This window comes from Procambarus clarkii, chromosome 9, assembly GCF_040958095.1.
Source record: "Procambarus clarkii isolate CNS0578487 chromosome 9, FALCON_Pclarkii_2.0, whole genome shotgun sequence".
Classification (NCBI taxonomy): domain Eukaryota; kingdom Metazoa; phylum Arthropoda; class Malacostraca; order Decapoda; family Cambaridae; genus Procambarus; species Procambarus clarkii.
Genome location: NC_091158.1, coordinates 9,609,288 through 9,635,202, shown reverse-complemented (window position 1 = coordinate 9,635,202; position 25,915 = coordinate 9,609,288). Strand labels below are relative to the sequence as shown.

At 47.9% G+C, this 25,915-nt stretch overlaps 1 protein-coding gene across 1 annotated transcript in view; it reads right to left on the bottom strand.

Moving 5' to 3' along the window:
• Nucleotides 1-25,915, bottom strand: part of LOC138362683 (uncharacterized) — a 118,364-nt gene that overhangs the window by 43,677 nt on the left and 48,772 nt on the right. The gene's annotated exons all lie outside the window — the stretch shown is intronic.

The window sequence follows — 25,915 nt, the reverse complement described above, 5'->3', positions numbered from 1 at the left end:
TCTACATTCTTTATAGTATTTTGTATTTTATTAACATCATATTAACAAGGGTCTAGTTTCCCGTGGGGAGGGGGTCTAGTTTCCCGTGGGGAGGGGGTCTAGTTTCCCGTGGGGAGGGGGTCTAGTTTCCCGTGGGGAGGGGGTCTAGTTTCCCGTGGGGAGGGGGTCTAGTTTCCCGTGGGGAGGGGGTCTAGTTTCCCGTGGGGAGGGGGTCCAGTTTCCCGTGGGGAGGGGGTCTAGTTTCCCGTGGGGGAGGGGGTCTAGTTTCCCGTGGGGAGGGGGTCTAGTTTCCCGTGGGGAGGGGGTCTAGTTTCCCGTGGGGAGGGGGTCTAGTTTCCCGTGGGGAGGGGGTCTAGTTTCCCGTGGGGAGGGGGTCTAGTTTCCCGTGGGGAGGGGGTCTAGTTTCCCGTGGGGAGGGGGTCTAGTTTCCCGTGGGGAGGGGGTCTAGTTTCCCGTGGGGAGGGGGTCTAGTTTCCCGTGGGGAGGGGGTCCAGTTTCCCGTGGGGAGGGGGTCTAGTTTCCCGTGGGGAGGGGGTCCAGTTTCCCGTGGGGAGGGGGTCTAGTTTCCCGTGGGGAGGGGGTCTAGTTTCCCGTGGGGAGGGGGTCTAGTTTCCCGTGGGGAGGGGGTCTAGTTTCCCGTGGGGAGGGGGTCTAGTTTCCCTCGAGGTGTTAAAGGCTACAGCTCTATATGTGGTATCACGTGGGTGATACCCACATATCCTCATAAAATAAATGTGATTGATCAAATTTTCAGTTTGGTCGCTGGAATATATTCAAAATAGCATTTCTAGTACCAGTCCTTGCCGGGGGGGGGGGGCCTCCTGACTGCCCGACCCCTACATTTTTTCCAGATAAAGGAGCATCGCTTGCGATCTTGTACAGAGTCAGTTCTGCGTGATGTTTCAAACGCCCTGACAGCCGAGAAAGACAATCTTATGACTCTTCTCCTGCTTGTCATAGACACCTCAAACACAATTTGTTATCTTGGTAATTTCCCATTTGTATTAACGTTATTATAAGTATTTAGCTCAGTGACTTGTGTCTTCTGTTTACAATATTTCTGTACCAATTCAGTCTTTTGCAATGATTTAGAGAGTAGGAAGAGGTATAGTCAATGGACTAGTTATCTCTTTCAGTAATCATAGTGAGATTTCGCCTGGTCCCGCAGTTTTCCTAAAATCTTTGTCAATCAGTTATTTCCACATTCCCTCTGGAGACACTTTTGTTGCTATCAGTCTCTCACCGGGAAGTGTCTGCCCGTGTGGGGTCATTGGCAGTTTAGGTTAAAATTTGAAAAAGTTCGTCTAGTACCTGAATGTGTTATCCATGTTATACTATGTACTTTCGTATGTGTTATCCTCTTTTTTGTTTACACTGAGTTTTTGTTATGTACAGACGCTTGAGAGTTTTGGTTGGCATTTGGCTTGAATGCTGCGTCATTTTCAAACTCCTCACTAAAAATTCTTACTTACTCCACGCTCTTTTGTAAATGTTGTAGTTCATTTGTATCATATTTCCTTTGTATTTTTTCCAGGCACTCTTGGTCCTTCATGTATTCTTGTTGTGCTTTGATGCTTTGCCTCTTACAGGCAGCGTAAAGCGTTATTGATACCTGTGTGTCCGTACTGGAAAGTCCATAAATTATTGTTATTTAATCTGTGAGTTTCGTTTCCATTGGTATTGTTACGATGAATTTCTTTGATTTTATGGTACTCCACTTGAGAGTATGCTAGTCTACTTGATCTCTTTTTCCTTCCCTCAATAGATATTTTCAAATATTGAGTGACTACTTACAGTGGTCCGGAGTCCAAAGATAATTTCTTATTCAGTGTTCTTATACCATCTCGTTTCTGTGGTAACATATAGTGTCAGGATGTTTTTAAAGATTTTCTTTATCAGCTGCGTTATTTCAAATTCGGTTTAAGTTAGTATCGAGAATATAACCACATCCTCATGGGCTGGTCGTAAAGCCCAACTGATACACAGATATCCCACTTATGATGGAGATAAGACTTCCTGTTCTCTCAGTCTGTGGGAATTCAGATCCATGAATTTGTTGACTCGTGAACACTTGAACTTTACTTACCTAGTTTTACTTGAGTAGTTGTGCATGCTTCAAGGAGTGGATCTTCAGGTCTTTGGTCCCGTTTCTCAACATTTAATCCAGAGATGACATGTTCTCCAGCTCTCTGGACATTGTTATTATACACTTGAAGATGTGTTTAAAATTGGCCTCCACCACATTGCTTTGTATTGCATCCCGTCTTTAAGTGCTCAGACATTGAATAATTACTTATAATGTCTCTGTGGCTCATTCGTGTGTTACGTGTTCGCCTGTCTCTTCTTGTTTGTGTATCATCCGTGTTAATGAATCTATCCTTGCCCGAGTTGTCAGGTCCTATGAGTATTTTGTATATGGTGATCATGTTTTTCTCTATTCCAGCGACGTGAGGTTTATTGCTTTTAATCTTTCTTCGTAATTTATACTCCACAACTTTGTAATTTGGTGACATACTTAAATAACTTCTCCGGCTTCATTTTATTATTTAACGCGTTAAGATTCCAGTCTAGTGCCGCAAAACTCAGAGCTGGTCTGACACATGTGATATAGAAGGTTCTGAACGACTCAATGTTTACATTTATAAAGGTAGTTGTTATGTTGGGGAAACTTACACACGCCGCCACTCATGGTATCCGCCTGGCCTGGGCTTCAGGAGACATCTCCAGTGTGATGTCAACCACGAGATCATTTTCCCTCTCCTGTTTGTTGCCATATGTCAGCCTCCTGTTCTCACCACCCACCTTCATTATTTTCCACTTGTTGATGAACTCTACCCGCCAAACACACAGCGAAACTACGACGTTGGTACAACGTTCGAGCAAGTTTTAACACCACCTAACCAGTTATAACAACCAATATAGCAAGTTGTAACAACGTTCTAATACGTCATAAACACGTTAAGCCAAGATGTAACAACTTTATTTCAAGTTGTAACAAGCGGAAAATAGAGACAGTTTCGGTTTGTGTTTCCAGGGTAGTGGTCATGTGTTATACCATTCTGGTATACAAGAACTTGAACAGGTCTGTTCAGATCTTCCTGTAGTTCCTTGCAGTCTTCCTCTGTAATTACATTCTGTATAAGTCTTGTATCATCAACAAACAATAACAGTAAGACCAAGAGACGAACTGTACTGAGCCTTTTCGGACCCTGGTGGAAATATCCCATCACTCTGGTCACTCTTACAACACCGTCATTCTCTTATTGTACTTAGTTTCTCCCCCATCCACTAGAGCATCTCTCCTTTGATCAACTCCTGCTTATTTCTCCATCTTGAGCATTAGTCTCACGTGGAGAACAGTGTCTTAAGCTTTCTCACACTCCAAAAAACGTCAGTCCTGTCTATTCGTCGTCGTTCATACGTAGAAAAAATATGGACTCTTCACATCTTCTCTCCCATAGGCCTATTGTGTCTGTTCTTCTATGGTTTAAGTCCCCTATGATTAACAGATTTGCTTTCAGAAATTGGCTCTGGTGTTTCCTGAGGGTTGTAGAGAGGAGAATGATCTATGACCACCACTTTCTCTCCACCCTCTGCTGAGATCCCTGGCCGGCACTGTGGCTACCATTTACCACCTTCGTAATGATGATCTCAAAGTTCAAATTATCTTTAACCAGCAATGCTACACCTCATTCTCCTGCCTATGTGTTTGTTCTCTTCTTCCTATCTGGTGTGTGTGTGTGTGTGTGTGTGTGTGTGTGTGTGTGTGTGTGTGTGTGTGTGTGTGTGTGTGTGTGTGTGAGTTTATGAGCCAGGCATAAGATGCGCACATGTCCTTCCACGGCGTAATACAGGTCCCTTCACCTGTCCTTCAGCTCCCTCCCTGACTTTCTCTCCCCACCCCCGCCTCCCCCCCCCCCTCTGCCACACACACACACACACACACACACACACACACACACACACACACACACACACACACACACACACACACACACACAGTTTGCTCACCTAAGGAGTACATGCACAAATTAACGTCTACGGCACACGCCAAACTGGCAAATATCAGGATAGCCATCAGGGACCCTAAACAAAGAGGCTTTCAGCATATATATACCCTATGTAAGACCACTTCTTGAATGTGCATCGCTGGCACCTGAAGAAAATTGTACAGAGATATGAGGCTAACTACTTATAGTGCTAATAAGACTTGTCTTCAATGAAAGGCTGAGTGGGCTCAAACTCACCACGTTGGAAGAAAAACGTTTCAGCGGGGAGATGATAACGACGTACATGATACTGAGGAGCATTAAAAGAGGGTTGACAAAGAGACAATGTTCAACAAGATAAAAAAGGAAGGACCAGAGGACACAGGTGGAAGCTGGAGACACAGATGAGCCGCAGAGATGTCAGGAATAAACGAGATGGAACACAGACACAGACGTGAGCCTTACCAGAAAGACTATATTAAGAAGGTTACAGTGTGGAATCAACATTAAAATTTCTAGAAAATAATGTAAGCCATTTTGAAAGCTAGTGAGTCAGGGAGGGCGAGATCAGAGTGTGTGAGGAGGACGATATGATTAAACAGAATAAATTAGAGAAAGAGACTGAAAACATATTTCCTATATGTGAGAATACAGAAAACAACTTCACTTTGAATAAACAAAAAACTGAAAGTAAGTTAGTGGCTGTAGCATTAAGTGTTGGTGGTGACAAGTGAGGCGGCTCCCAGGGGCGTAATACATTACGCAAACAAGGAATTCCAGAGGAAGCTGATAGTGATAATTCATGGTTTAAAGGAAGCAGATTAATCTATCGAAGAAGACATGCTAGAGACATACAAAATACTGATATGGATTGACAGGATGGAAAAAGAAGAAATGTTCACAGTGAATAGCAAGACGATATGGGTGGAAGCTCTATAGACAGAAGAGCCATAGAGTTGGTGGAAAGTGTATTCTAGCATAACACTGGCAGGTAGGCCTAATGGAGAGTTAAGTCAGGAGCCATTGCGTCAGACAAGCACGTGAAGCTCTACTCTGCAGGCACAAATAGGTCAGACTAGTTACACGAGTGTATAATAATTCGTTTTAAATCGTTTTGTCGGGGGGACAGGCAGCCTGTGTATGTATGTACGTGATATTGAGGTCCCTCCCCCCCCCACCCCAAGGTTGAGCTACTGACCCTCCCCAAGATGCAACTCCACATCAGTTGACTAACTTCCAAGTTTTCTAGTACCTATTTACAGCTAGATAAATAAATGCATCAGATGAAAGGAAACGTGTTCTATCATTTTTGTCCGTCCCGGGATTAACTCCCAACTGTGAGTGAAGAAGGAAACCCACTGCGCTACCGAGACCCTCCCCATCAACGCTCCCCACCTCGCAGTCTTGTCTTGTGTCCTGCTTCCTTACCTTTGTATAACACCCCGTACTGGCTCCTCCTTCTTGTCCTCCTCCTCCTTGTCCTCCTCCTCCTTGTCCTCCTCCTTTTCCTCCTCCTCCTCCTTGTCCTCCTCCTCCTCCTTGTCCGCCTCCTCCTTTTCCTCCTCCTCCTCCTCCTTGTCCTCCTCCTCCTCCTCCTTGTCCGCCTCCTCCTTGTCCGCCTCCTCCTTTTCCTCCTCCTCCTCCTCCTCCTCCTTGTCCTCCTCCTCCTCCTCCTTGTCCGCCTCCTCCTCCTCCTCCTCCTCCTCCTCCTCCTCCTCCTCCTCCTCCTCCTCCCCTCCCCCCGCCACACTATGGTTGCACAAGTACTGTTACACAACCTAACTACTGTGAATATTCATCTCTCAACGGGTTGAAAGTACCCGTCGTATATGTACCAACATTTATATACACACATGTAGATATTTACACATTTAAGCTTTAATATAAAGTACCTTAAATACCCCAAAAAGTCAGTTGTAAGAAATCCACGACACGGTAACAAAATATTTGGTACAAATCCAATGAACTTTATAAAGTTCCATTAAGTAAGAAGTTATTATTCCAGGCATTCCTTCACCCTCTGTTTTGACACCTGTATTTTGGCCACCACACACCTGTGTTACGCTACAGGTGTGTGAGGCGCTTAATAAAGCCTTACTACACACTACCTGTCCTCCTGGTAGGGAGGAGGAGGCCAGGTCAGAGACCGGGCCGCGGGGACCTCGACCCCCGGAATCAACGCAAGGTAACCGTAAAGTAAGGTACCTCTTGTAGTAATGTCTCTGTTGAAATGACCAACCCGCACCCAACATTACCAACCTTCCCCACAGCTAACCTTACCAACCTTCCCTACAGCCAACCTTACCAACCTTCCCTACAGCCAACCCTACCAACCTTCCCTACAGCCAACCTTACCAACCTTCCCTACAGCCAACCTTACCAACCTCCCCTACAGCCAACCTTACCAACCTCCCCTACAGCCAACCCTACCAACCTTCCCTACAGCCAACCTTACCAACCTTCCCTACAGCCAACCCTACCAACCTTCCCTACAGCCAACCTTACCAACCTTCCCTACAGCCAACCCTACCAACCTTCCCTACAGCCAACCTTACCAACCTTCCCTACAGCCAACCTTACCAACCTTCCCTACAGCCAACCTTACCAACCTTCCCTACAGCCAACCTTACCAACCTTCCCTACAGCCAACCTTACCAACCTTCCCTACAGCCAACCCTACCAACCTTCCCTACAGCCAACCCTACCAACCTTCCCTACAGCCAACCTTACTAACCTTCCCTACAACTAACCTTCCCTACAGCCAACCTTACCAACCTTCCCTACAGCCAACCTTACCAACCTTCCCTACAGCCAACCCTACCAACCTTCCCTACAGCCAACCTTACTAACCTTCCCTACAACTAACCTTCCCTACAGCCAACCTTACCAACCTTCCCTACAGCCAACCTTACCAACCTTCCCTACAGCCAACCCTCCTCCCCCCGTACCCACAACCCAAGCCAAGAGAGACGAGGAAGCCAACCCCAATCTGGAAACTTTTGCCGGCTGTCAGTGAGCAGGTAATTAGCAGTAATAGCCTGTCATTAGGGGAGTCGGTGTGTGCAGGAATTAACGACCTCCTTGCAACTGGGATAACCTCGTTCGTACTCATTAGGGCGGGTAACTTGAGCTGCAGCCCCGTCAGGAGACGCCCGGGGTGTTCCTTCAGCGTCTTAACCCAGTAATGAGGATAATTTTTATTGGACTACCTCCGTCCTTGCCACTGCTGCTGCTGCTGCTCTTCTTGCTGCTGCTCTTCTTGCTGCTGCTGCTGCTGTTCTTGCTGCTGCTGTTGTTGCGGTTCCTGCAGCTGTTTATGTGCCTTTCCCTGTTCTTGTTGACGATGATGCTTATCTCTCTGGTGGCAGGGAGGTGGTGAGGTTCACTGGACTCTCCCACTATATAGTAGACTCTCCCTCTTAGTAGACTCCCCCACCTATATAGTAGACTCCCCCACCTAGTAAACCCTCCCACCTAGTATACGGGAGCCTCGTGCCGTCATCACTACTACCCCTCGCTGGTGTTTAACATTAATTATGAACATGAACGAATGATAAAGTCAATAAATGTAAGTGTTGTTTTGGGTACACCCGGCCTGACGCTCCCACAGTCAGGTGATGACTGGTTAGCGCGCCGCCTCAACCACTCTCATCCACTCACCTTAACCACCACCCCACAACCACTCTCACCTGGTTAAAGTTACTCCCCGTCAATATTATCAACCAAAATATTTATATATTACATGAAATTTATGTCATGTATAACTGAACAAAGGTATAAAGAATCAGGCCTCTGAATGAGTACTTAAATCTGAATGACAGAAGATATGAGGCTACGTTGCTGTCATGATAATGTCCCGGCCGTTATCTTAGTGTGACGGAGATACATATAACATGGATGGTGCTGGCCAGTGTGAGACCACACACACACACACACGTGTACAGGTAGTGCACACACACACACACCCACACGTGTACAGATAGTGCACACACACACACACCCACACGTGTACAGATAGTGCACACACATATACACACACACACGTGTACAGGTAGTGCACACACACACACACCCGTGTACAGATAGTACACACACACACACACACACCCACATACACGTGTACAGGTAGTGCACACACACACACACCCACACACCCACACACACGTGTACAGGTAGTGCACACACACATACACACGTGTACAGATAGTACACACACACACCCACATACACGTGTACAGGTAGTGCACACACACACACCCACACACACGTGTACAGGTAGTGCACACACACACACACTACACATACAGGTGTGTGTGTGCTGCTGGCGTGGAGGCCAGCGCGGCGGGACGCGCCCTTCAGGTACGACCAGACATCCGTGTGGTCGTATACACGTCGTCCGTCCTTGGAAAACTACTGTGGCTCGCGGCAGGCTGTGAAGGCACCAATTTATTTATACTCGTCCTTACTAAAGAAGGTATGTGTGTGGGGGGGGGTGTATGTAACATTGTGGGAGTTAGTGAGCCTTCCTCAGAGGCCTGCAGTACCACGTCCAGGTTGTACCAGGTTGTACCAGGTCTCCAGGACATACCTCATACTGGTGCTCGTGCTTCATTACTAAGTTAAATACATTTATATAGGGTAAAAGAGCTTTTGAAATCACACAGGGGTTTGTTTCTATAGCCTTAACTTAGAGGTATAAAATATATCTGGAGCGTGACTGTAAGCACTATTGAACAAGGACATTCTAGAAAATTACTAGTCCTACAAAACTTGGACTTAATCAACAAACAAGTATACTCTAAAGCTTCACTTATTAATACTTTAATTTGGTACACTTTAAGAGTGTTCTTACTTGCTCTAGTCCACAGTCACTCGTACCCGGAATAGTCGATTTATCAATATTAACTATTTTCTTTACATCTTTTTAGAGAGGATCGTTCTCCCACTGCAGTTATGCACTCTCTCCATGTGCAGAAGAGCTGCCGAACTGGTGAGGTTTTGAAAAATGGATTTTTCTACCAGCACCCATTATTTCATATATTCACCACAAAACATTCCCCTCTGATGCCCCTTCGTTACAAGACAAGCAGAGTGAAGCAGATGTCTGGTGATGCGGGTGTCGGACCCCGCACACACAAAACCAGCAGGAAGGTTATCGACACCCAGTGATCCCACACGATAAGCAGTCACGCGTCTGGCGAACTCTGGGTAGTGAAAACAAATTATGGCCAAGCAACAGAATCGCGATGGCCCCGTACTAAACTCAAGCCCAATGAACAAAATGCTAAAATGTTTTCCAGTGACACCCAGCACGCCTCGAGGACACACCAGAAGCCCATCAACAGCCGCTAACTCCCGATTGTTTCCAGCCAAGCCGACGCCGGACACAGTCTTCCCGCCCGGAGATCCAACCAGAAAACAGACGAAATTTATTTTAACTTCCCTGTGACCCCAGACGTCAGATCAGCTGCACAGCTGCATTCATGGATGACAGTATCGAGTCAAAATAGCGTCGTGTTTTTCGGCGGTGCCCCGGCACAAGAGGTGTCCAGACGCCCGCTCCTCGTACAGGCTGAACCAGGAGTCCGTATGTGGTCGCGGGTGGTGGTTGTGGTGTACAAATACATTAAAACACACACACACACAAAAAAAAAACACACACATGACAGAAGATTAGGGACCTCGTAGCCTGGTGGATAGCGCGCAGGACTCGTAATTCTGTGGCGCGGGTTCGATTCCCGCACGAGGCAAAAACAAATGGGCAAAGTTTCTTTCACCCTGAATGCCCCTGTTACCTAGCAGTAAATAGGTACCTGGGAGTTAGTCAGCTGCCACGGGCTGCTTCCTGGTGTGTGTGTGTGTGTGTGGTGTGGAAAAAAAAAGTAGTTAGTAAACAGTTGATTGACAGTTGAGAGGCGGGCCGAAAGACAAGAAAGCACAACTAGATGAATACACACACACACTCAGCCACACATGCAGGTTGCAGAAGAAAACTCCGTTTATAATTTTAAAAGTAGAGATGGCAGGAATGCAGTAGTAGAAAAAAGTAGAAGGAAAAAGAAAGGTTAAGAGTCATTGCATTAGACAATCGGCGGATAGAAAAGCGGTGTCTAAGTGCTAATGCTCGACCCTGCAGGCAGAAATAGGTGAGTAAACACACACTGTCAGCATACACTCGCTCACTCTATCTCTCGTACTCTAGTATATATATATCGTCTGTGTTTTTGTTTTAAGAAATCGTCAAAATAAACATTAGTACTGTTAAAGTGTGAAGGTCGATAAGCATTATCATGTTGATATAATATCTAGCAGGGGCGGTCAGTGACTGATTGGCGTGTGCATCACCTGGCAAGGTTTGCCACTGGAGAAACTTGTTACTAAATATTACCTGTGACTAAGGAAGATGTGAGAGACGTGAATGTCCTACGGCGGTAGACGTACACATTAAAAACAGCGTCTTAACAGTCCACAGGACGAGTTGAGAACAGCGTGTTCTTCACGTCACTGAACAGCTGTGCGGCGGGGAAGTGTGTTATAATACGCCTTCGTGATCCTTTCCTTAGAAAATGGTGAAGTCCACCCAAGTTTAATCTGCATAAGAAGGTTGCCATGGTAAGCCGATGAGGTGTTCAGTAAAGTGTGGCATCTGGCTAGCCTCGGTCTGTCTCCCTGTGACGATGGACAGGGAGACAGTGTCACTGTCTCCCTTGAGACAGAGTGACGATGGTTCACACTGTTGACGAGTGTGATGGTCACTGCAGCGTAGGCGCCGGAGTGCGGCCTACAGTCACACCCATCTGCTGGACGTTGCTCAGGGGCTACGGGTGTGACTGTAGGGGTCACACCCGTAGCCCCTGAGCCCCGGTGCTCAGGGGCTACGTACACACAACTGCCAGTCACTGAAACTGTGTACAATACAATATTAACATGTAAATGTTTGGTTATACAAGGTTTGTTGTATTCAGTGTGAGCATTTACAATGTATTAGGAGGCATGGCGAGTCTTGGCGACACAATGTGGTGTCTTTTATGCACCTTCAGTGCCGACAAGTTTTCATTCATTCCGCCCAGGTTCTGCGAGTCACAGGAACTTGAGCAGCTCTCATTGGTGTCTTGGTGTTGTCACGGCTGTCTTGGCACCATCGACTGCCCCTTTACTTTCTGCAAGAGTTTTTCCAAGGTTGTGAAGAGCAGGTTGAGAGTGAGCAGGCTGCTGCTGCCCCCGGGCCCACACGGTGTATTAGCATCATGCTGGTTACCTCAGCTTGGGTCCATGTGCCTTCCTCTAGCAGAAGTATTCCTCTAAATTCGTTTGACCAAATATTTTGCTGAAATACATTTTTTCTTAGTGTAGTTTATACAATAAGATTAACAGAGCAATTAATATAGAGATTTACCGGAATTTACCTAAGGACTACTATTTCTCTAATAGCCTCGACAAAGACGCGAAGCCGGCGGCTTGTCAAAGATCCCCCACATTTTCTTATTAATATTGTTAAGGAACTTGTATCTCATTTCTTGTAAAAATATGCGGGATTAAGTTCTCATTATCTGGTATACTGCTTAATGTTGCATGTTCTTCCTGGGAGGTGAGGTCCCGCTGGACGGTGCTCCCAGGGATGGCTTCTCTCGGTGACACACTGCTCGGCCCTCCCACCCGGCTCCTCGGCCCTCCCACCCGGCTCCTCGGCCCTCCCACCCGGCTCCTCGGCCCTCCCACCCGGCTCCTCGACCCTCCCACCCGGCTCCTGGGCCCTCCCACCCCGCTCCTCGACCCTCCCACCCGGCTCCTCGGCCCTCCCACCCGGCTCCTCGGCCCTCCCACCCGGCTCCTCGGCCCTCCCACCCGGCTCCTCGACCCTCCCACCCGGCTCCTCGGCCCTCCCACCCGGCTCCTCGGCCCTCCCACCCGGCTCCTCGGCCCTCCCACCCGGCTCCTGGGCCCTCCCACCCCGCTCCTCGACCCTCCCACCCGGCTCCTCGGCCCTCCCACCCGGCTCCTCGGCCCTCCCACCCGGCTCCTCGGCCCTCCCACCCGGCTCCTCGGCCCTCCCACCCGGCTCCTCGGCCCTCCCACCCGGCTCCTCGGCCCTCCCACCCGGCTCCTCGACCCTCCCACCCGGCTCCTCGGCCCTCCCACCCGGCTCCTCGGCCCTCCCACCCGGCTCCTCGGCCCTCCCACCCGGCTCCTCGGCCCTCCCACCCGGCTCCTCGGCCCTCCCACCCGGATCCTCGGCCCTCCCACCCGGCTCCTCGGCCCTCCCACCCGGCTCTTCGGCCCTCCCACCCGGCTCCTCGACCCTCCCACCCGGCTCCTCGGCCCTCCCACCCGGCTCCTCGGCCCTCCCACCCGGCTCCTCGACCCTCCCACCCGGCTCCTCTATTCGTTTGCCTTGTTCGGGTTGAATGTAGACACAGTAGTCGCTTCTATATATATTTATTGAGTGAGGCAAACAGGTGTATAACTGGCTCTGGCATGACGTCAGAGGCCTACTTGCCTGTGATTGGTTACATTTCAACTGACAGAATTTGAGTATAACACCTCGGCCCTCCCACCCGGCTCCTCGGCCCTCCCACCCGGCTCCTCGGCCCTCCCACCCGGCTCCGCGGCCCTCCCACCCGGCTCCTCGGCCCTCCCACCCGGCTCCTCGGCCCTCCCACCCGGCTCATCGGCCCTCCCACCCGGCTCCTCGGCCCTCCCACCCGGCTCCTCGGCCCTCCCACCCGGCTCCTCGACCCTCCCACCCGGCTCCTCGGCCCTCCCACCCGGCTCCTCGGCCCTCCCACCCGGCTCCTCGGACCTCCCACCCGGCTCCTCGGCCCTCCCACCCGGCTCCTCGGCCCTCCCACCCGGCTTCTCGGTCCTCCCACCCGGCTCCTCGGCCCTCCCACCCGGCTCCTCGGCCCTCCCACCCGGCTTCTCGGTCCTCCCACCCGGCTCCTCGGCCCTCCCACCCGGCTCCTCGGCCCTCCCACCCGGCTCCTCGGCCCTCCCACCCGGCTCCTCGGCCCTCCCACCCGGCTCCTCGGCCCTCCCACCCGGCTCCTCGGCCCTCCCACAATTATTACACAAGTCGATTTGAGAGTCAGTGGACAGTGTGGTGTTCTAGAGGTTGGTTGGTAATCTGAACCCCAAACTGCGGTCACTGGAAAAATTAAAATCGGTGATAATACACTCTACTGAGCTAGAATAAGATCGTTTAGGTTAGGTTAGGGCACCCGACAGCTGGGTGGACAGCGCTTCGGATTCGTAGTCCTGAGGTTCTGGGTTCGATCCCCGGTGGAGGTGGAGACAAATGGCCAAAATGTTTCTTTCACCCCGATGCCCCTGTTACTTAGCAGTAAATAGGTACCTGGGAGTTAGACAGCTGCTACGGGCTGCTTCCTGGGGGTGGTCCCCTGGTCGAGGACCGGGCCGCGGGGACACTAAACCCCGAAATTATCTCAAGATAGATAACCTAGGTTAAGGTAAGGTAAGGTTAGGATAAGTTTGCTTAGATTGGATTAGGTTCATTGAGTTGGGCACTTTACACGCGGGTTTTCTTTGCCAGCCCAACCTTGTGGCAGGCAGCGCTGCACCAAGCATTACTGAAATATCGTACGTAGGATTTGTTGGATCTTGCTACAGGCTTGCAGGAACCTGCTCTATGTGAGTCATCCTCCACCACTCACCCTCCTGCTCCAGGTGTGGAGTCATCCTCCACCACTCGCCCTCCTGCTCCAGATGTGGAGTCATCCTCCACCACTCACCCTCCTGCTCCAGGTGTGGAGTCATCCTCCACCACTCACCCTCCTGCTCCAGGTGTGGCGTCATCCTCCACCACTCACCCTCCTGCTCCAGGTGTGGAGTCATCCTCCACCACTCACCCTCCTGCTCCAGGTGTGGAGTCATCCTCCACCACTCGCCCTCCTACTCCAGGTGTGGAGTCATCCTCCACCACTCACCCTCCTGCTCCAGGTGTGGAGTCATCCTCCACCACTCACCCTCTTGCTCCAGGTGTGGAGTCATCCTCCACCACTCACCCTCCTGCTTCAGGTGTGGCGTCATCCTCCACCACTCACCCTCTTGCTCCAAGTGTGGAGTCATCCTCCACCACGTCCTGGGCATACTCATTCCATATACTCCCATCATCATATTGAAGAAAACAAATCCTTCTTTTGTCTCTGTGATTGATGAGATTCATCAGACTGTTACTGCGAGCAATGTTTCATGTGTGTGTAAAGCTGCCGGCGCATCTCTGAGGTCAACGATGCCACCCGTCATCACAGTTAACACAGGCCTTCTCTCAATTTGCCACTCCTTTAAAAAATGCAACTGTTCTGCTTTATCAAAACGTACAAACGCAATCAACGTACCCAACCTGTCGAGGTTGATGGAAGGAAAACGTTAGTGCCACCTGACTCGTTATTGTCGGGATGGTGAGCTGAGGTTGAAGAGGTGTGTGGTGCTGCTGAGGTGGTGTGTGGTGCTGCTGAGGTGGTGTGTGGTGCTGCTGAGGTGGTGTGTGGTGCTGCTGAGGTGGTGTGTGGTGCTGCTGAGGTGGTGTGTGGTGCTGCTGAGGTGGTGTGGTGCTGCTGAGGTGGTGTGTGGTGCTGCTGAGGTGGTGTGGTGCTGCTGAGGTGGTGTGTGGTGCTGCTGAGGTGGTGTGTGCTGCTGAGGTGGTGTGGTGCTGCTGAGGTGGTGTGGTGCTGCTGAGGTGGTGTGGTGCTGCTGAGGTGGTGTGGTGCTGCTGAGGAGCAGTTGTGGTGAGACAACTTTACACATGCCCTTAAAGGCTGCTGACCAGTCACTCCTCACCTCAGTAACTACGAGGGAGTCATCTCTACCTCTCACCGCAACAACTTCACTTCTTGCGATCCAGTTAACTACTCTGATGTTCCAATTCTTTGTCAAATCTGGGCTTAGATTTGTAGATGTAGGCGGCTTCCACAACCTTCCTCTGTGAATTCCATTTACGGACCACCGGTACAGGGTACGAGTATTTCCTTACATTTCTTCGACTCACTCGTTTTAGCAGCTTCCACTTGTGTCCTGCAGATCTTGACGTGCTGGAGCTGACGCCCTCGTGTAGGTCGCTCACATAAATTAGGAAGAGTAGTGGTCCCAGGACTGAGCCTCGGAGGGACCCCACTTGTTCCATTCTCCAGCTGGACACCTCGTCACTGTGACTCTTTCTCTTCTGTCCTTCAGGTACTCTCTTGATAAAATTATGCCAGCTTGCTTCTCCATCTTGTACACGAGTCATTCGTGTGTGGGTTAGGCTTATCATTTGGAATACTGAACACCTGAGGGTGAATTTTTTTGTATAGTTCATGTCTGTTGTGGTGTAAATGTGCACAGGTACAGCACGCAGACAATAAGGTCTAATGTATCACTCGACTTTGGAGATTACCAAATATACTTTGTATAGCTGGTATGCTAAAGCTTTAGCGTCTCTGGCCTTGGAGACTGCATACTAAGTGCTCATTTACAAGACTACCCACGTGAGGCGTCCCTCAACCAGCCGCCCACCTCTCAGACACATCCCGGGAGCGCCAAGGATGCCACACACACCTGCGCTCCTTCCCTTCAATTATTCCTTGAGCTAACATTTATTTTTGCCTTCATTGAGCAAACATCTTCAGATGTTTTACATTCCTTGTGTTAACTTCTTAAGACGTGTTATTCAGTCTTAAGTTAATGTTTCTGCAATACTAAGACAGGCAGGAGGACGTAAGGAACGAAGAGTGAAGAAGTGCTAATTATGAGTGGAAGGCAGGACTCAGTCTGGGACCATGGGTGGGAGAGAGACCTCAGTCAGGGACCGTGGGTGGGAGAGATGCCTCAGTGAGAGACCATGGGTGGGAGAGATGCCTCAGTGAGAGACCATGGGTGGGAGAGAGACCTCAGAGAAGGACCATGGGTGGGAGAGATGCCTCAGTGAGAGACCATGGGTGGGAGAGATGCCTCAGTGAGAGACCATGGGTGGGAGAGATGCCTCAGTGAGAGACCATGGGTGGGAGAGAGACCTCAGAGAAGGACCATGGGTGGGAGAGAGAGGCCTCAGGGAAGGACCATGGGTGGGAGAGAGGCCTCAGAGAAGGACCATGGGTGGGAGAGAGGCCTCAGAGAAGGACCATGGGTGGGAGAGAGAGGCCTCAGAGAAGGACCATGGGTGGGAGAGAGGCCTCAGAGAAGGACCATGGGTGGGAGAGAGGCCTCAGAGAAGGACCATGGGTGGGAGAGAGAGGCCTCAGGGAAGGACCATGGGTGGGAGAGAGGCCTCAGAGAAGGACCATGGGTGGGAGAGAGGCCTCAGAGAAGGACCATGGGTGGGAGAGAGAGGCCTCAGAGAAGGACCATGGGTGGGAGAGAGAGGCCGCAGGGAAGGACCATGGGTGGGAGAGAGGCCTCAGAGAAGGACCATGAGACGGGACTCACAACAAGAGTGTACAATCTTCAGGGCAAACTAAAGAATTTATAGTAGAAAAAACTAAATTTAAATAGCCTAAGATGAAACTAACTGTTAGAACAATCAAACTATTTTGTATTCCAAAGAAAATACTGCTTTGACTCATGCTATAATCAATTGTAGGCCTATGTGACTCATGTAGGTGTCAATTGTAACCAACCTATTAACCCTATTATCCTTAATGGTTCAACTTGCACTAAAGACAATAGCTGAGCTTTAATGGAAATATTATTGAAGGTATGTTATATATACTTAGTTGTGATGAGTATATATGTGTGGTATTATATCCGAGGAGCGTGTTTGTTGTTAGTTCCCACAATACTGTAGTTTGGTGCTCAGAGGCGGCTTCACACACCATAGAAAACCTCCTACTTCACGGGGTAGACTCTTATAATATTGTCGCTTCATATACTGCTGAAAAAAAGGTAATTCTTATGTATTGTACAAACATTTTGATTATTTGCAAGAAGTATAAATACAAGTACAGCATGTAAATGGTGCAAATTAAGTTCCATAGGAATGGTTAAGGAGGTTGATGGCACAGTAATGACAAGCGGAGATTAATCGTCAATCCAGTAAATACGCTCGACTTCTATTAATTTTGGGTGGCGTCAGTGGTGTAAATGAATTAGTCTCACAAGTTGCAGGGTGATACTCTACAAATCCCACGTCTCTGAGCAGGAATTTTCGTTCCAGTTCATTTCATCGTTGTTCCAGAAAACTGCTTGTGGTCTGGATGTCTGGTAATGGAGAAAATGCCAATTCTTGTCTGTATTGAAGATTGGATATATGTCTGACTATATTGCACGCCTTAGCATTTATTTTTAGATACAATTTTAATCTTCATATATAATACAACAGCACAAGATAAAACTCAGAAGTTCAGATGTTTAATAAATTAATAAGATAAATATAGAAGCAAGAGTGGCGTGTGGCAACAACTGTCTAGGGTAGCCAGGTGAACGATGCTCACCGGACGGGGCGTAACGATCATGAACCAACGTCCGCTAATCATGACAAATCCAATTAATTACCGACTCCAGATTTCCAATTAAAGCCAATGCCCCCACGGAGCCCTTGACTGGCAGAAATCTTACTTAAGACTGAAGACCGGCCGGGGATTACCACCAAAAAACAGTCTTAGTGGTTTGTCTTAGTTAATGTCTAGTTTTTTTTTTTAGTGTTCTCGTCTTGGCGTAATGGAAGAAGTGTATGACGTTTTCTTGTGTGTGTGTGTGTGTGTGTGTGTGTGTGTGTGTGTGTGTGTGTGTGTGTGTGTGTGTGTGTGTGTACTCACCTAGTTGTACTCACCTAGTTGTGCTTGCGGGGGTTGAGCTCTGGCTCTTTGGTCCCGCCTCTCAACTGTCAATCAACAGGTGTACAGGTTCCTGAGCCTATTGGGCTCTATCATATCTACACTTGAAACTGTGTATGGAGTCAGCCTCCACCACATCACTTCCTAATGCATTCCATTTGTCAACCACTCTGACACTAAAAAAGTTCTTTCTAATATCTCTGTGGCTCATTTGGGCACTCAGTTTCCACCTGTGTCCCCTAGTGCGTGTGCCCCTGTGTTAAACAGCCTGTCTTTATCAACCCTGTCAATTCCCTTGAGGATCTTGGATGTGGTGATCATGTCCCCCCTAACTCTTCTGTCTTCCAACGAAGTGAGGTTTAATTCCCGTAGTCTCTCCTCGTAGCTCATACCTCTCAGCTCGGGTACTAGTCTGGTGGCAAACCTTTGAACCTTTTCCATTTTAGTCTTATGCTTGACTAGATATGGACTCCATGCTGGTGCCGCATACTCCAGGATTGGTCTGACATATGTGGTATATAATGTTCTGAAAGATTCCTTACACAAGTTTCTAAAGGCCGTTCTTATGTTAGCCAACCTGGCATATGCTGCTGCTGTTATCCTCTTGATGTGAGCATCAGGGGACAGGTCTGGCGTGATATCAACCCCAGGTCTTTCTCTCTCTCGGACTCTTGAAGTATTTCATCTCCCAAGTGATACCTTGTATCTGGTCTCCTGCTTCCTACCCCTATCTTCATTACATTACATTTGCTTGGATTAAACTCTAACAGCCATTTGTTCGACCATTCCTGCAGCTTGTCCAGGTCTTCTTGAAGCCTCAAGCTGTCCTCCTCTGTCTTAATCCTTCTCATAATTTTGGCGTCGTCAGCCAAAATGTGTGTGTGTGTGTGTGTGTGTTTTAACAATACCCTGAGCAAACACTGTAATACTAAACAATGATATAACAAGGTTTCCAATGAAGTCTACGGTAAGACATACTATGAACTTTTCGAGCATTAATTTGTTAGCAATAATGATGAGGAGGATTATCTTATTTGCTGCCAGAGACGTGCCCTTAATTGGGTACTTAAGAAGACAAGGTGGCGGGAGTACTTGTATACCTTCACCTTACATCTACGTCGGTTATATTACATAATTATTTCATTACCTGGTAAATCTCGGCTACAGCTGTTGTATATCATCAAGTGTTTCCAATAACTATCTACGGGCTCACCATAGCCCGTGCTACTTGGAACTTTTTGTTCCAGGTAGCGAATCTTTAACAACAACAACAACAACGTTGAGAATTATTTACACAGTTCAGCATATCTCAGCCTTGCTGGTCGGAAACCGGGTAATGAGATATTCTCCAATATAATCTTCAACACAATACATGTATTCTCGTTCACAAAGTTAAAACTTAGTGCATTCCACACTCGAATTTGGTGATAGTTGCCAGATTCCTCTGATTTCAGGCGTATCTTGCCATTTCCCAGTTCTTGATTTATTAGTCCTATACCAAATTTATCACTGTCCTCTTTATAGTGAGTAATTCTGCAGCTTTCATGTCTTTGTGTGTTTGTTATGTTAGTTAGATTTTCATGGGACATTCGTTTCAGTATTCTCTTTGTCACTGATAATGAAACACCTAGATTGATTTCTACTCCTGGTGTGCTTCAGGCAAGTTTTGCAAGTATTTTCAACCGTATCATGCTTTGATATACCAACCTGCGATGATGTCCGGTGATGCTCACATAAACCCGTTCACAGTTACAACCATCTGTGGCTCACCTCATGCCTCCAGCTCTCTTGGCTTCTCTTATCATCACAAGTGTTAACCTGGAGATATGTTGGTCGCCACCATGTGTAAGACCAACGTGTTCTAAGTCTGTCCTGTGGTCCTGCATCGTGAAGTACCAGAAGACGATTATTAAGACACGATGTTCGTTCACTAACAGCTCCGTTTTGGCTCTACCTTTCTCAACGACATTATTCCTCCGACAATCAATCAGTCATCGATTGACTGGCATTCGATACATTATTCTCGAAACAGTTAGATGATTGAGCCAGTCGCAAGGTAGAACTTATTTAGGGAGCAGCATGAGAATGGGGAAAGGTCAGCGACGTGTAGGTAAAGTGATATTACCATGGTAAGGTGGGGTATAACTTACAATAACTTACATTTGATATATTAATAGTATCTATTTAGTAAATAGCGAAGATGTGCGGAATCTCCTCTGTTGATGAAGGTGAATTGTTTAAAGACTGAAGCCTTAATATTCCTCCTTTTATGTTTTGTTAGCGTCCCTGAAGTGCTGCTTCTCGTTTGTGTGTCGCAGTTATATTATTATATATAATTATATATATATATATATATATATATATATATATATATATATATATATATATATATATATATATATATATATATATATATTTTTTTTTTTTTTTTTCTTTTTTCCTTTATTGTGTATTTAAAGGTTACAAAACATACAAGACAAATGCCTAAAGGTTATGGATCTCTTGAAGCTCCTCCGCTTCTGGACAAGAACCGAGGACGCAGCAAGCATTTCCCCTCTGGATCGCCACACTGAGACGCTGAAATAAAAAACTGGAAGCCCTTGGGTCTCTGGTGACGTCAATGAGCTTGGAACCCAATTCCTTGAGAAATCCCAAGGCACTCTTGCCTTGACACTATATATATATATATATATATATATATATATATATATATATATATATATATATATATATATATATATATATATATATATATATATAGTCAATTGCCAAGGATCACAGCTGGCGTACAGACTACCTTAACCACTTCAGGTCCCTAGCCTTAGGGATCCCACTCTTCGTCCAGACAGCATCACAATACACCCCTGGAAGAGGGGCCAACAGCTGGTGTAGGACTACACGTGTGTATCACCCTCCCTGGCACCTACATGTGCGTCAAAGCTCAACCGGCAAGTGGTGCGGCCACCCACAGGGATATAGCAAAATCAGTCAAGCACAAACAAGTGCAAGGTCCCAACACCTGTGCTCATAAAACATCTGAGACGTCTGGTCCCTGGGGTATGAGCACTTTGAACCTTCTCAGAGAATTGCGTTTCAGGTTCTTTGACAGTACCGGAGACCAAATAGCTGCTAGTGTCAGCGCCTCACTGTGACAGTCCAAAGTGGAAACGCCTGTTGTGGCCTCGGGTCTTGACCGGAAGCTGAGGAGCGCCAAGAGATCTAAACCTTTAACCTTTCATTGTATTCACTAATGTATAACTTGTAACCTTCCGATATCAAATAAAGCTAAAGAAAACACAAATAATATTATAAGCAAAAGGATGGACAAATTATAAGTAAAGGGATAAAAATAAAAGGAAGGGAGTAGGAGGGGAGGCGGGGAATGGCTGTTGGGAGGCAGATGGGAAGAGGGGAAATGAGAGGTAGAAAAGTATGAGGTCAGTTCAGGAGTGAGTTGGGCGCTGGGCGGCTGAGAGAGGGAGGTACCGGCGGGCTTTGGAAGAGGAAGGGGAGGGTGGGCGGCACTGCAGGGTGGTCGAGAAGAGAGACGGAGGACAGAGGAACAGGAAGGAGGAGGTGGTAGACAGGAGGGAGGAAGTTAGAGATGAGGAAATGTGTGTGGAAACATACGGGAGGGAGAGAGTCGGGAAGGTGGAGGGTGTGGGTGACAGAACGAGAGTTCATAAACTAAGACTGAACCCTAGCTGGTGTCAGTCTTCAGCTCTTGTCCCCTCAATAACCAAAATGAGAATAGAGTGACGTATAAAGAGACAAAGAAGACCCCAGGCAGCGTGTTGTGCTCGGGAAGCGCTCAAAGGCACTACACTACAGGTTGAACTTGAGCACCGAGTCCTCCCTGGCGCCAGACTCCAGCTCACTCCCCCCCCCTCTTTAAAAACAAGCAGTAAGAAATACGTGTTATAAAGACAGTCTAGGTGCGTGTCGTGGGCTTCTGTGTAGACCGATAGGAAGACATCTGACTATTTTGTTTCCTTAGATGTGTAAGCAGCTGGGAAGAAAGGCGGGCAGGATAAGGTGGTGTGGGTGACAGAGAAGGGAAGGAGGTAGTCAGGAGGGGGATTGTGAGTGGTAGAGGAGGGGGGGGGGGGGTAGGTTTCAGGGGGGGGGGTTGTGGGTAGCAGAAAAGGGGGAAGCAAGAAGGAGGGGATTGAGGGAGAGGGTGAGGAGGTGGGGAGGCAGGAAGGAGGAGGTACTGGGTGACAGAAGCGGGTAGTGGGTGGCTGAGGTGGGGGTTGTGGGTGATAGAGGAGGAGTAGAGGCTGTGGGGGGGGGGATGGCAAGGAGACCCGTATTGATTTCTTATACTCGGCCCGTGGTCATCTGCATATTCACCACACTTTTTATCACGCCACTGTCTCTCTCCCGTCTCTCTCATTCTCCACTGTCTCTCACTCTCCCGTAAGGCCGGACACTACTCTCTCTCTCTCCCTCTCACTCTGCTGTCTCTCTTTCTATCCCTAAATACTTGCTTGTTCTCTCTCTCTCCCTCTCTCCCCCTCCCTCCCTCTCGCTCCAACCCTACGTTTTATTAGAAATTTTCCTAATGTTCCCAGTGAAACTGCAAACTAAGAACTGTTATCCAACATCAGCTCATCTGAAGCCTGGCCTTAGAAACTTGTTTATTTAATGACTTGGATTTTATTAAGAAGAAGAAGCTTCATTTAAAACTAAGTTACAGTCTTGCTACATAAAGGCTGAAGCTGGAGCCAGCTGTGAATTAGAAGAGCCTTCATATTGTGTGTTAACTTAATGTCATCAATATCTACTTGTTGAGCGAACATGTTCTAAATACAAGTCAAAATATCTCTAGCCATTGCGACTATATAGCACTTGGAAGGGATCACGATAAGGACGGGGGAGGGAATGTTAAGCAGGCATCACTCAGCGTGAAGCTGGTGATGGCTGAACACCTTGAGGTTGCCAACTTTTGGTTTTCCACAAAACTGAGCGTGGTTTGCGAACCTTGAGAACACTAACTTTATACATAATAGTAAAACTAGCATTATCTCTACAGTGTTGAAGGCTTTGGTGTACTGACCATTCCAACCAGAATGGGTCAAGGCTTTAAAATGTTTTCTTGCACAGTTCCCTATCTTTCTCAAAATTCAGATACGTGATGGTATGCAGAGCAAACACGAGTGCAGTGCCTTTTCAAAATGGAGGCAAACTTGTAGTTCATGTAATGTTTTGCAACCGCTGCTGTCAGGTATGTACGAGAGGTGCCATGCTTGTTGTGTTTCGCACATGGTCCTTCATAGTCATTTAAGAATTAAACTTCGTCCTTAATATGTAAACTTTGTGTTTACTCTGCCATAAATATAACTGCCATCGTCTACACCGGAAATAAATTGTTGCAAGTTCTGATTAATGATCCTTGTAGCAGTCGGCTTTCCGTCTCCTGTATATATAAATATTAGAGTTCAGTTATTAGTACTGACTAAAATTTCAAGAGTTAAAATAGTGGTGTTAAAGTAGACATTCCACAACAACGGTCCAAGCACACTACCCTGTGGTACACTAGGACCGCTTAAATAGCTTTCGGATTCTACTCCGTTGAAGACTGATCTTGAGTCGAATTGAAGGTAGCTCCATATTATCTGTAGAATGGAGCTTGATATACCTTTTTGCTTGAAGTTTAGCCAGCAGTCTGTGGTGCCATACCCGGTCAACAGTATCTGTGGTGCCATACCCGGTCAACAGTATCTGTGGTGCCATACCCGGTCAACAGTATCTGTGGTGCCATACCCGGTCAACAGTATCTGTGGTGCCATACCCGGTCAACAGTATCTGTGGTGCCATACCCGGTCAACAGTATCTGTGGTGCCATACCCGGTCAACAGTATCTGTGGTGCCATACCCGGTCAACAGTATCTGTAGTGCCATACCCGGTCAACAGTATCTGTAGTGCCATACCCGGTCAACAGTATCTGTGGTGCCATACCCGGTCAACAGTATCTGTGGTGCCATACCCGGTCAACAGTATCTGTAGTGCCATACCCGGTCAACAGTATCTGTGGTGCCATACCCGGTCAACAGTATCTGTGGTGCCATACCCGGTCAACAGTATCTGTGGTGCCATACCCGGTCAACAGTATCTGTGGTGCCATACCCGGTCAACAGTATCTGTGGTGCCATACCCGGTCAACAGTATCTGTGGTGCCATACCCGGTCAACAGTATCTGTGGTGCCATACCCGGTCAACAGTATCTGTAGTGCCATACCCGGTCAACAGTATCTGTAGTGCCATACCCGGTCAACAGTATCTGTGGTGCCATACCCGGTCAACAGTATCTGTGGTGCCATACCCGGTCAACAGTATCTGTAGTGCCATACCCGGTCAACAGTATCTGTGGTGCCATACCCGGTCAACAGTATCTGTGGTGCCATACCCGGTCAACAGTATCTGTAGTGCCATACCCGGTCAACAGTATCTGTAGTGCCATACCCGGTCAACAGTATCTGTAATGCCATACCCGGTCAACAGTATCTGTGGTGCCATACCCGGTCAACAGTATCTGTAGTGCCATACCCGGTCAACAGTATCTGTGGTGCCATACCCGGTCAACAGTATCTGTAGTGCCATACCCGGTCAACAGTATCTGTGGTGCCATACCCGGTCAACAGTATCTGTAGTGCCATACCCGGTCAACAGTATCTGTGGTGCCATACCCGGTCAACAGTATCTGTGGTGCCATACCCGGTCAACAGTATCTGTAGTGCCATACCCGGTCAACAGTATCTGTGGTGCCATACCCGGTCAACAGTATCTGTGGTGCCATACCCGGTCAACAGTATCTGTGGTGCCATACCCGGTCAACAGTATCTGTAGTGCCATACCCGGTCAACAGTATCTGTGGTGCCATACCCGGTCAACAGTATCTGTGGTGCCATACCCGGTCAACAGTATCTGTAGTGCCATACCCGGTCAACAGTATCTGTAGTGCCATACCCGGTCAACAGTATCTGTAGTGCCATACCCGGTCAACAGTATAGTTGATCTTGGAGTCATCCAGTGACTGACGCAACTAGGAAAAGATCAATAAGAAGTCAGCAGCAGAACGACCTTTCCTGAAACCTTGTTGTCGATTAGACAGTAATCGATGTTGATCAAAGAAGGCTGTCATTTGCTACGAGATTACTATCTCAAAGTAATTGCATGTAATTGACAGGAGTGATATTACTTTCATACTGATGACCATATACCCCCCCCCCCCTAGAACAAGCTAGGGGTTCTAAACACAATCAAACACTAGAATGGAGATTCTTTTATTTATGTATAGTTTAATAATATTGTTTCTAGGTGAACAGAAATTACAAAATCAATAGGTTGTGTGTGTACAAATGTACTAAAACAAAGTGTAATCCCTCTCTCCCTCCCCCCGTTCACAGGTGTCCTCTCGTCTAGAAATGTTTCCAGTTTCCAGCATGAAATGTTGGCATACATTATGCTCATCATGTTTGCAGTTGTTTGGCAAGACAGTTTTGTGTGGTGATTACCATCGTGGCTAGCAGGCTCAAGGTGATATTGTCCTGGACGAGGCACAACAACCTGCCGAGCTGGGTGTGGACACCTTGACGTCTGACATGTAAGGATTTACATCAGAATTGAGTATTTCTTGGTCTGTTTAGTGATTGTCTCTAAACATTTGATCCTGTCAGTCTAAATCCTTTTAGCTTCGACAGATATGCTTCTGATGCCCTTTCCTGTGGCACTGGTTATTCTTGATATCTCGCCGGTAGTTGACTTCATGTTGTCGAGGACAAGAAGCCTGTTAAGTTGTCGAGATCCCACTACGCCAATGATTGATCTTCCCAGGATGCAATCCAGAACAGCTGACCAACTCTCAGGCAGCTATTTATTGCTAGGCGAAGAAAGGATTCAGATGAAAGGAAATGTGTTCAAACAACTCCGCCATGTCTTTTGAATCGAGCCCTGCACCTTTCGTCTGTGAGCCCCCCAGGCTGTTCAGAGCCCAACACGAGCCCGGGAAGGGAGGTTACCTCGTCTGACCATCCCAGAATCGTTGCTGCTGGTGTGGTAGCCGAGCACCTCGTCGAGACCGCGGGTGGCGCCCTTGAGGACGACGCTGAGGGTGGTCATGCAGCACCTGCCTGTGTTGTTAAGTGAGTGTACGCTGG